This window comes from Mobula hypostoma, chromosome 23 (assembly GCF_963921235.1).
Source record: "Mobula hypostoma chromosome 23, sMobHyp1.1, whole genome shotgun sequence".
NCBI lineage: Eukaryota > Metazoa > Chordata > Chondrichthyes > Myliobatiformes > Myliobatidae > Mobula > Mobula hypostoma.
The window spans coordinates 16,660,962-16,672,819 of NC_086119.1; positions in this window are offsets into that span (position 1 = coordinate 16,660,962).

Consider the following 11,858-nt stretch of genomic DNA (forward strand, 5'->3'; position numbering starts at 1 on the left):
TTGTGGGCTTACTTTAATGGTTGTTATTTCAAGTGTATAAAAATTTTGTAGCATAGTATTGTCAAGAAGATTACAATAATATTAATGTGAAATCCTATCTCAATCACTATGACTGCCTTTCGTGGTTTGGAGCTCAAGTCTAGCCAAGTGCGGTGTTACAATGCCAATGTCCTTTGTTACTGAGTCTGTTTTTATTAGGTTGATGGAGACTTAACACAAAAGGAATAAATAATTCCAAAGCACGAATGAGGTTTCTCGTGTCATAGAACTGGCTGATGAACTAGGATTTGGGAGCTTACGAGTACCATCTGTGTAATGGGTCCACTGTATCTCAGGTCATTTGCCTTCTTCCAGGCAACATCCATCATACCTTGAACATTGGCACCTGTCCATCGATGTCAGGATAAGTAAACAATGAAATGCATTTACAACAAAATCCATTTCAGAATCAATGTCAACCCTCCTGTTGGGTAACTGTATGCCAGGACATAACCCCTAAAATAAATTCTGTCATTATAACTAGCATTTATAAATCAACTAAGATCGAACAGCGGAGCAGACTCGACGAATTGAATGGCCTAACTCTGCTCCTCTGTCTTACGGTCTTATTAAAACGTAAAACATTATTGAATACAATTCTTCACTCTTTACTGAATATAAGATGCATGGTGCATTTGCATCTGCTTTCTTAGTTTGTTTGCACATATTCATGTTCTATGCAACACAAATACTTTCACATAGAACAATATTCAAAATACAGTCAAAGTTTCAGCTTAATAAAACAGGTCCTGTCAGCTCACAATCCTGTGCCAAGCTTTTAACCTACTCTAAGATCAATCTAACCCTTCCCTTCTACTTAGCCCTCCATTTTTCTATGATCCATGTGCCTATCTAAGAGTTTCCTACCCTAACGTGCCTGCCTCTAAAACCACCCCGGCAGAGCATTCCACGCACCCTGCACTCTCTGTGTAAAAAAAAACTTACCTCTGACATCAACCCCTATATTTTCCAAATATCGGGTTGTTCATTGCTCTAGGACCGTGGCTCTGTCGCATCGATACACTCTGGGTCTGAATCCTGTCACCTTGTTTTGACCCGTACCCAACCTTTTTAAATCGGCCCCCTGCTTAGATCGATCAAACCTCACTCTTGGTTTAGGTGGACAGGCCCCAAATCTGCCTATCCTCCGCTCTGACTTTGCTCGCCTCGAATATGTCTTGACCTCACCTCGACTTCTCGAACATGCCTTGACCTCACCTCGACTTCTTGAACATGCCTTGACCTTCATCTCGCACCCACACACTTCAATCCTCAACTTAGTCTCACCTTCTGCTTGCCTTTTCGTCATTTGCGGTGATCGTTTGCCATAATAGTTTACAGAAGAAGTGTTATTAGCGAAGTGTTTAGTTGTAATTCTTGTTTTGTAACCACCAGTAAGTTCAGCACCATCATCTTAAACTGGAAGTAAACCTTGCATTAACCATTGCCGCCTTCGAGTAAGTTTCTGGCTGGCCACTCGAATATCTATGAATCTTATTATCTAGTACACCTCTATCAAGTCACTGCTCATCCTCCTTCGATCCAATGGGAAAAACCCTGGCTCTCTCAGCCTTTCTTCATAAGGCTCTCGTCCTGGCAGCATCTTGGCAAATCTCCTCTGCACCCTCACTGGTTACAGAAGTGTTTAAAAAAATGAAAAGAAGTGACATTGACACCAGGATCAGTGAAGATGCCTTTAAATAGTTGACATTAATTGTGTAAGAGCCCATGCAGTGGGGTCAACGAGGAGCAACCAAGCTTATTCCTTCTTAAGCAAGGACAATCAACCTGGCCAAACACTGCTGACACAGCACAGATTAGGAATCAAGAATGAATCCAAGTTAAGTCCAGTTTATTGTCATTTAACTATATTCATGGACATAACCATATAATGTATATAGAAATGGACAATATTCCTCCACACCAAGGTGTAATGCACTATAGTACACTTAACATACATAACACACAGTAACTTTTGAAGGTATGGATAAAATGAATCACACATAAATAACAAACTAAAGTGCGTTAATATTAAATATTGCAAGGTATGGAACAGATTAACCAGTGACACTACAAATACAATGCGTCAGGGAGCTCAGAAGCCTAATATCCTGGGGGAAGAAACTGTTTCCCGTCCTGACCATTCTTGTTTTTATGCATCAGAGTCTCCTGCCTGATGGTAGAAAGTCAAAGAGGATGCTGGGTGGGTGGGACCCTACTAATATTAAGGGCCCTGCGTATGCAGCGCTCCTAATACGTGTCCCCGATGGATGGTAGGGAGACCCCTATGATCTTCTCAACTGTTCTCATAGTCCTTTGTAGAGATTTTTGGTCCAATGCTCGACTGTGCCCATACCAGATGGAAATGCAACTTGTCAGGATGCTCTCAAAGGTGCTCCTGTAAAATGCAGTTAGGTGTGGGGAGCCTTGCTTGCCTCAGTCTTCTTAGGAAGTGGAAGCGCTGCTGTGCCTTCTTGCTCAGGGAGGTGATAGTAAGGTGAGGTCATCTGTGATGTGACCTCAGGAAGTTGGTGCACTTAACGAGAGAGAGAGAGAGAGAGAGAGAGAGAGAGAGAGAGAGAGAGAGAGAGAGAGAGAGAGAGAGAGAGAGAGAGAGAGAGAGAGAGAGAGAGAGAGAGAGAGAGAGAGAGAGAGAGAGAGAGAGAGAGAGAGAGAGAGAGAGAGAGAGAGAGAGAGAGAGAGAGAGAGAGAGAGAGAGAGAGAACACCACTTATTAAGGTCGTTTGGAAACACAAGAGACTGCAGAAGTTGGAGCAAATCAAAAATGGCTGGAAGATCTCAGCAGGAAGGCATCATCTGTGGAGTTAGAGGGATGGTCAGCGTTTCCAGTCCGGATGCAGAGTCTCAGTCCAAAGCCTCGTGACAGGACTGCTGAGGAGGGAGAAATGGGGAGTATGGGGTATGGGAACTATGAGGTTGGAGGCAGGAGATGAAAGATATGTAGAAGTGATGAAGAGACAATGGCCTGATGTTTCTCAGTGCGGTCCTGGTAAAGGAGTAAGTAAGGGGAGATGTCCAAGAGTTGCCATCTGGCCTCTGTAATGTAGAGGTCCATAGGTCAGTCCGCCAGCTACAACAGCACCACGCTGGTCTGCAGGTTTGATGGTGAGGTTGGAATTGGCATGGCGGGGCAGTGGGTTCAGAGGGAGTGAAGTTGTTATAGGTGAGGAGAGTGATGAAGTTGAGACCCATCAACAGTTATAGTGGTTTAGCCTGCCTGGGACCTTAAACCTTTAGTCAACCTTGAGGTGTTTATAGGAACCACACTTCCAGCTAATCCTACAGCTGTGACACATGGTGCACGTATGCAACTCTGGGGGAGGAGGTTCAGCCTTTTCAATTGCTGTTAGTCCTGATGAAGGGTCTCGGCCCGAAACGTCGACTGTACCTCTTCCTAGAGATGCTGCCTGGCCTGCTGCGTTCACCAGCAACTTTGATGTGTGTTGTTGCAACTAGTAGTTTGCTGTGAAGTCCCAAAATTTTTATAAATGACCAACACACCATAAAATCTGGAAATTTTCTGGTGGAGTGTGTCCAGCAAAACAAGTAGTGATGGGTAATGTTCTGAACACCCACAATCTTCAACAGCACGATCTGATTTACTGCTGATAGGATGATACTGCTGTAGTTAGGTTAATAATTGTTTTTCTTCTGCATTTATCTTTACCATGTCAGTCACTGTGGTTAAAGACAATTAATTTAAGATTGTTCCAAACTCGTTTCAATGCTGTTGATGGTCCCACTTCAAGTACTATTCTTGCCAACATTTTGTAGCCAAAGCATACAGTATTTTGAGCTCCTAAACAGATATTCAAATATGCTTTCATATGCAAAATTCATCCAATCCATCATTCTCCGCAACTTCCACCATCTCCAAAGGGATCCTATCTCTAAATGCATCTTTACCTCCCCCTACTCTCTCCACTTTACACAGGGATCACTCCCTCCGTGATTTCCTTGTCCATTTGTCCCATCCCACTAATTTCCCTCCAAGCACTTATCTCTGTAAGTGGCCAAAGTGTTACGCCCGCCATTCACCTCCTCACTCATCTCTATTCAGGGCTCCAAATAATCCTTCCAGATGAGGCAACACTATACCCAAATCTGCTGAGGGTGTCTATTGTGTCCTGTGCTCCCGATACGACCTCCTCTACTTTGGAGGTACCCATTTCAAACTGGGGGAATGCTTCGTTGAACACCCCTGCTCCATCCGCCAAAAGCAAAACTGCCCGGTGGCCCAACATTTTAATTCTGATTACGATTCCCATTTCAACATGTTGGTCCATGGCCTCCTCTCATGCCACAATGAGGCCACTCTCAGGGTGGAGGAGCAACACTTTATATTCCATCTGGGTAGCCTCCAGCCTGATGCCATTAATATCGATTTCTCCTTCCGGTAAAAAAAATTCCCTCCCCCTTCCCTCTTTTTCTTTTCACCATTCTATCCTCTTACCCCTTCTGACCTGCCCATCACTTCCCACAAGGGTCCCCTCCTCCTTCTTTTTCTCCTATGGTTCATTCTCCTCTCCAGCCCTTTACCTTTCCTACTCACCTGGTCTCACCTATCACCTTCCAGCTATCCTCCTTTCCCTCCCCCCACCTTTTTATTCTGGTGTCTTCCCCCTTCCTTTCCCGTCCTGAAGAAGGGTCTCAGCCCAAAACATTGACTTGTTCTTTCATTTCTATAGATGCTACCTGACCTGCTGAGTTTCTCCAGCATTTTGTGTTGCTTTGAATTTCCAGCATCTGCAGAATCTCTTGTGTTTGTTTTCATATTTTCCACCTTTTGCTTATTTCCATCTTTTCATGGTTGCTGAAATTTCGTCTTCTGGGGACAGTCTACAAGTTAAAAATAATAGTCATGAAATATATTTCCAGTAACATTATACCATGTCATAGATGTAAGCTAGGCAATGAAATAACTGGCCAAATGGTGTAGGTTTTCCTGCTCAATATATGACTTAATTGCACAAATTTCCCTCATGAGATCCATTTCTCAATAGTTAATTTTCTCTTGTTTTGACTGCCGAAAATTTGTATCAATGGTAACCAGACCACAATCGCAGTTTCTGTCTGTACTTGTCACTGGTGCAGGTGAGAGGACGGGAAGGATTTCTGTCTGTAATTTCTATTTAATATTGTATGTTTTGATGTACATGTGACAAATAAAGCAAATCTTTAACTTTAGTGCATGGGGGTTGGGGTAAGATGAAGGAGGGGCTGAGTTTGATTTCACATCTCAGTCAAAAATGACATGATCTTTATTAATACAAGAAAGTCTGCAGACGCTGGAAATCCAAAGCAACACAAGTATACCGAAGAAGGGACTTGGCCCAAAAAGTCGACTGTCTACTCTTTTCCATAGAGCTGCTTGACTTGCTGGCTTCCTCCACCATTTTGTGTATGATGTTTCACTCATGGAAAGTTAAGAGTTATTTATCACCTCTTTAGCTCTTGGGATTGCTACTGTTACTGCTGAGTTCCTCCAGCATTTTGTGTGTGTTTCTTGGGATTGCCCACTCAGTAAAACTGACTGAACCAGTAAACAAGAGGTCCCAGACTAATTCCAGGCTGTCTGTTAATAACCAAAACAAGGAGAGGTAACAGAACACCCTCAGCCAGGGTTAATCCTCAACCAACCCAACCGACTCAATCAACTAGATGCAATAACTGACTATCAGGAGCAACGTTTTTTTAAAAGCAACCAAGGTAATTAAACACAGTTGTTCTTGCAATCTGAAGATCACAAATCAGGATACAAAAGCCTTTGAGAGTGGGAACATTTGCCTCCTGCATTTATTGTTGTTCAAGTTGACGTTCAGTGCCCAACCCTCACAGAAAATGAGCAGATGCAGAAAAGTTAAACAAGAGTTACAAAGCTTGCCTATGTTACATATTTTCTCACAAGTTCCGTATCAATGGTCATTTTGCTAATCAAAGCTTGTAATCAAGACTTTGCTTTTACTGCCCAGTATCCAGTGGGTACAGGTACACAGGATTATCTAATCTTGCATATAGTTTGTGTGAAATTCTGAGGGCAGAATGATAAACATCTGAGTGAAAATTAGTCCATTTGTAAGTCAACAAATAGCATTCAGTGAAATCCAATCGTTTTTCTACCCTTGCAACATCAAAAATTACAAAAAGTGCACCTTTAGTTTTTAATACTGGCTGATATTCATTTTTTAATTCACTACAGTGACACCATAGATAGCCTGTGCAGCTAACAAAACTTTGGATCAGAACTAGATTTCAGTGGCATCAGAGCTCAGACAACCCACGAGGAAGTCAGCCAGTTCAGAGGACCCTTTCTCCCACTCACACCTGTTCATGCTGGGCGCTACAGGATGGTAGCATTTAGTGTGACACTATTACACCTCACGGCATCACAGTTTGGAGTTCAAATCTGACACTGTTTGTAAGGGGTTTGTACGCCCATCCCGTGAACGTGTTGGTTTCCTCCGGGTGCTCCAGTTTCCTCCCACAATCCAAAGACATACCAGTTAGTAAGTTTATTGGTCATTGTAAATTGACCTGCGATTAGGATAGAATTAAATAAGTGGGTTGCTGGGTGAGGTGGCTTGTTGGACTGGAGGGGGCTGCTCCACGCCATGACTCTAAATAAACAAATAAATGAATAAATAACAAAGGCAGAGACTGAACATGAGTAGATTGTGCTAAAAATCTCAACAATAACCATTTTTGTGGCACCTTTAATGTCGCAAAATCTCCCAAAGTATTTCACAGGAGTGTTGTCAAACAAAGGCCAGCGTAGTAGCACAGCGGAGACTGCTGCTCCCTTACATTCCCAATGAAATGGGTTGGATCTTGTTCTCCAGTGCCGTCTATTTGATGTTTGCATGTTCACCTTGTGGCGATGTGGGAAGCTCCACCATCCTCCCACATCTCACGTCTGAGAGGTAGGCTAGTTGGTTTCTACTAAGTTCCCTTGGTGTAGGTGAGTAGTAGAAGGATTGGACGGAAATCATGGAATATAAGGGAGAATAGGACATGGGAAATATGTGGGAAAAGAGACAAATGAGATTGTTCAGAGAACCATCACTGAACTGATGAGCTGAACTGCCTTCTCCTACACTGTAAGAAAATATTAATAATGTTTGCCAGTATGCCATGGAATCCCACAATGAATTCTTGAGCAAAATCTTGAGATAACAGGGTCTTGTGAACAACAGAAGAACAAAAAAAGCAAGAGGTATGAGGGAAAATTCCAAAGCCTAATGGGGAATCTCTCTGTAGGCAGAAGGGAGTGGGAAATTGGAAAAGTGCAAGAGACCAGAACCAGAAGAGTGTTGATATCTGAGGTTTATAATTCTGGAGTAAGTTGTGCCAACCTGGGCCAGATAGGATCTGAATACAAGGCTCAGGATTTTGAAGCCAGAACTTGAGATGAAAAGCCATCAACCTAAAACATTAAATCAATTTTTCACTATGGTTGATTTTGTTTGAGTCCACTGTACAATACGAGTTATTTCTGATACTGTTAGTAACAAAATCAATTTTTAGGTCTTGATACTAAATAAAATTACTTAGTCAAAACAAACTTGCCCAATAGTAATTCATCTGAAAGGCTATAAGTGGGGATGAATCACTTCCCTTCTGGGATTCCAGAATATCCCACCTACACACTGGCATATTTGTAGAAAGCAAGTTTCATATTTTGTAAAAAATGAGCTGTTGACATTCTTCTTCCCGTAGGAGAAATCTTTCACATCATAGACAAAACCTGTTTGGTAAGTTAGTTTGCCAGGTGCCATGGAGATACCTGAAACAATCTGCATGCAACCAGGATGAAAAAACGACTGAGTCACATATTTATATATGCTCATCCACTTGCTCAGGGTTTAGTGACTCTACCCAGCTCCTTCTGAATCATTATCTCAGAGCTCTACACAGACCATGTATTGTCAGGTATCTGAAAGGTGACAGAAGAGAATAGCATCACAACATTTTTAAATATTTTACTCACTACCAACGACATGTTGTGGTAGTAATTAAAAAATTACTCAGAAGTCCTGCCGAAGGGTTTCGGCATGAGACATCGACTGTACTTTTTTCCATAGATCCTGCCTGGCCTGCTGACTTCCTCCAGCATTTTGTGTGTGTTACTCAGAGTTCCAGTATCTGCAGATTTTCTCTTGTTCAGAAATGATCTTTTGAGTCATCCCTGGTCATCAGGAGGTAACCATCTCAAGTTCAAGCTCAAGGTTATTTTAGTAGGCATGCATACCTCCAAGAGACCACAACCTTATCATAGGGTTTGGAGACCTGCAGGTCTCAATGACCCAGAGAGAGAGCTTTGTTGGCTGGAGTCAGGGCCTTGTGCTTTGGCTCTTGGTAGGGTCACCTTTGCCAAACAGGTCAAAAGGTAGAAGCCAGACTAGGAGTGGTCCACCGGTCCTCCAGGTTCCGGGGTTCAGCTCAGGATTAATAACTCTGACAAGTTTTTAAAAAATTGTACAGAAACATCAATGAAGGATCCTCTACATTTGTGTGTAATGGCATGGACAGACAGATGGACTTTTATTGCTGCCCTAAATGCCAGTGAGGTAATGGGCAGTAAGTAGTAAGCGTACCCATATGATATTGCCATGAAAACTTACTTTTGCAGCAGAATTATGCAGCTGGACATTACATTAAAATGGTAAATAAGTTTATTCAACCAACACACATCAAAGTTGCTGGTGAATGCAGCAGGCCAGGCAGCATCTCTAGGAAGAGGTACAGTCAACGTTTCAGGCCGAGACCCTTCGTCAGGACTCAAAATAAGTTTATTATTGTTATGTGTACCAAGGTACAATGAGAAACTGTTTTGCATGCCATCATTTCAATACACAGTGCGAGGGAAAACAATAACAGAATAAAGTGTTAAAGTTACGCAGAAAGTGCAGTGCAGTCAAACATTAAATTTGAAGGACATAAAGAGGTAGATTGTGAGGTCAAATGTCCATTTTATTGTACTAGGGAACCATTCAACAGTCTTATAACAGCAAGAAAGAAGCTATCCTTGAGCCTGGTAATAAGTGCTTTCAGGTTTTCGTATCTACTGCCTGATGGGAGGGGAGTGAAAAGGGAACATCTCGGGGGTTTGGGGGTGTCTTTGATTATACTGGTTGCTTTACCCATGCAGCAAAAAGTGTAGACAGAGTCCATAGAGGGGACATTGTTTTCTGTGGTGTGCTCAGCTGTGAGAACATTACAAACGTATGTAAAGATAAACAAATAAAATTATAAATAACGCACTACAAAATAAATATAACAATAGTGCAAGTGAACGAGAGAAAAATAAATATAATATGAGCAACACAAACGAAATGCTGAAGGTCAGGCAGCACCTTCTTTTTTACTGTTTTTAGAGATACAGCAGAGGGACAGGTCCTTCCAGCCTGATGAGCCTGTTCTACGCAGTTACACCCATGTGACCAATTAACCTTCTCACCCATGCATCTTTTAGATGTGGAAACTGGAGCATCCGGAGGAAACCCGCACAGTCACGGGAAGAACATAACAACTCCTTACAGACAGCGGCGGGAATTGAAATGCTGCCATTGTAATAACTGCTACTGCCCTGCTACCACATCACCCTCAATTCTTACAGCAAGAGCCAAACTGCTGCAGGGGCTGTCACCTCAGTTGTAAACTTCTATGGAGGGGAATAAGCTGTGGATGGTTTGGGTTGTGACCCCTTCATCAGACCCCTTGTGACTATAATCCATGGTAGTGTTAGAGTTTCTCAGGTCAGTTCAAAGACCTGATGGCAATGGAAATGAATCTGTGGGGAAGTGTAATGCAGCGAGAAGGGAACAACCCTACTGCAGCTGAAAGAATAAGCTTTTGCTTGTATTCAGAAACACTGTCTTCCCCTATGTAATCAGATTTCAGGACAGTCCATGAACACTGCCTCATTATTCCTTTGTCTTTACACTATTGATTTAATTTGTAATTTTAGTAATTTTTATGTCTTTGTAAAATTACTATAATTTTATAGTAACTTTAAAAATCACATAAAAATTTTCTGCAAAATAATGCATTTCATGTCATATAAGAGAGCTATAAACATGTTATATGGAAGGGCATTCACTGCTTCCTCAACAAGCTGGCCAGATCTCAACAATGAGAGAGACTATCACAATGATCCTGTCTACTTCCTAGAGGTTGGTTTGAGACTGCAGTTGATCCAAGGCTAAAGCTCACTGTACTTTAGGTTATCATTATTTATGAGAAAGAAAGACAGACAGAGTGAGTGAGAGAGAAAGGGGAGGAGAGAGTGGAGAAAGGGGAGAGAGGAGAGAAAAAAGACAGGTGAAGACAAACAGAGAATGAAATTTGTCTTTGGCATTTATGGTTCAGAACTGCTTCAATTGGTGGAGTGAGTTTAAAGGGAAGGGAGTGTGGAAGTGAAAACCAGCAGTATCAGTTTCTGATTCACCCACTTTGATAGGTCTCTGTCTGAAACATTATAGATGCTGCAAACTTTAAGAATTTACTCTGGGATCATTAGCAATCACAATTTATTTACAGAAATAATCTAAGGCAGCTTTATTATGAAATTCAAGCTGAGTACACTGGAAAGTAAAGAGACTACTTTCAGTGCATTTCCACAAATGGAGCGCAAATTGCGATGGAGTTAAAAGCAGGAATTTGTGATAGTTTCTAAAAAAGGATTCTTTGCACACAGGTTACGAGCAAAGATAGCTCCAGAATTTAATAACAACGCAGTCCTGGCCATTTCAACATTCATATTGCTTCTTCAGTGCAGCAGAGCATCCAGAGAGTTTCACAACAATGACAAAAAGATGTGCAATGGGTTGAGAACCAATGTCTGCAAAAAAAAAACGGAAGGACAACTATTAAGAAACCTGCTCAGAGTGAGATATATATTCCACAGTAATTCACAGGATCTGGTGCTGCAATGTGTGTTGTAAGGATGACACGGAGCATTGCGTTCATTATATGAAATGGAAGAATGTCTCTTCACTCAGTGGGTCAAGCACTCAGGAGTGAATAGTCCATGTTTCCTTCTCTTTCTCTCTCTTTCCATTCCCTATTCTGACTTCCCTCTTACCCCTTCTCTTCTCCTCACCTGCCCATCACCCTCCTCCTTCCCTCTCACCTATGGTCCACTGTCCACTTCTATCATTTTCCTTGCTCTTCAGCCCTTTACCTCTTCCACATATCACCTTTGTGATTCTCATTTCATCCCCCTCCCCTACCCAATCACTTTCCCACATCTGCTCTTATCTATCACCTGCCAATTTGTAATCTCCCCCCCCCACGCACACACACTTTCTTATTCTGGCTTCTGCCCATTTCCTTTCCAGTCCTGATGAAGGGGTTCAGCCCAAAATGTAGACTGTTCGCTCCTCTCCATGGATACTCCATATATGTCATAGTCATACTTTACTGAAAACCAATTTCCCTCCGTATCAATAAAGTATGACTATGACTATGCTGCCTGACCTGCTGAGTTCCTCCAGCATTTTGTGTGTGTTACTCTGGATTACCTCAAGTATCTCTGTGCTGCAAGAAAGAATAGAGGGTGAAATTTGCTTTGAACGATTAAACAAAATGGATGTCTACTTGACCCTCTTGTAGCTCAATATTTAGAACAGGAGAGTGGGGGGGGGCGGGGGGAGTGTAACACTGGTCGTTTATGTCCCAAGTATTTTAATTCACTTTCTGAAGGGCAATTTGATCATTTCAGGTGGACCCCCCCCCACCCCACCCCACCCCACCCCACATTAGGACCAGATGTATTCGGATTTAAGGTCTCCACCCAA